Consider the following 543-nt stretch of genomic DNA (forward strand, 5'->3'; position numbering starts at 1 on the left):
GTGATTTAAATTCATCCTTCTCTGATGTTGTCAATTTTGTTTTGTTGATGGGTAAATATCATATCCATATTTGTAAATGGAAAAAAAGTAAACCCTTCTTCAATATATTTTTATTTGAGTTTGCTCAAATGTTTCAGAGCTTCAAATGCTTCAAAAAACATAATAGAAAATCTGAAAAGTTATGCTTCTCTTTGTCAAATTATTTATTACTTTAGTATATTTTTTCTTTACAGTGTCTACATCGACTACATCTTTGTTTTCATCCTTGCTCCTTTGTGTTTATTTATTTATATATACATATTTTTATTTTATTTTTTTTCTTCTTCTTTAATGTAAACTCTGTGTTTGTCTCAATGGAAGTGTCTTGCATTGTTGGTTGTTCCCTGGCTGTGTCCGAAATCGCCCCCTATATCCTTGAATAGGGCACTATTTGAGGGAACAGCCATTTTTAGTGGTGTCCGAAACCATAGTGGACGTTCTCGAGTGCACCCATTCAATCCCACAATGCACTGCAAAAACGAGTGTACAACTGGTGCACGCTCA

The sequence above is a fragment of the Sinocyclocheilus rhinocerous genome, unplaced genomic scaffold, assembly GCF_001515625.1.
Source record: "Sinocyclocheilus rhinocerous isolate Xijiao unplaced genomic scaffold, SAMN03320098_v1.1 scaffold50, whole genome shotgun sequence".
In the NCBI taxonomy this organism is placed as follows: domain Eukaryota; kingdom Metazoa; phylum Chordata; class Actinopteri; order Cypriniformes; family Cyprinidae; genus Sinocyclocheilus; species Sinocyclocheilus rhinocerous.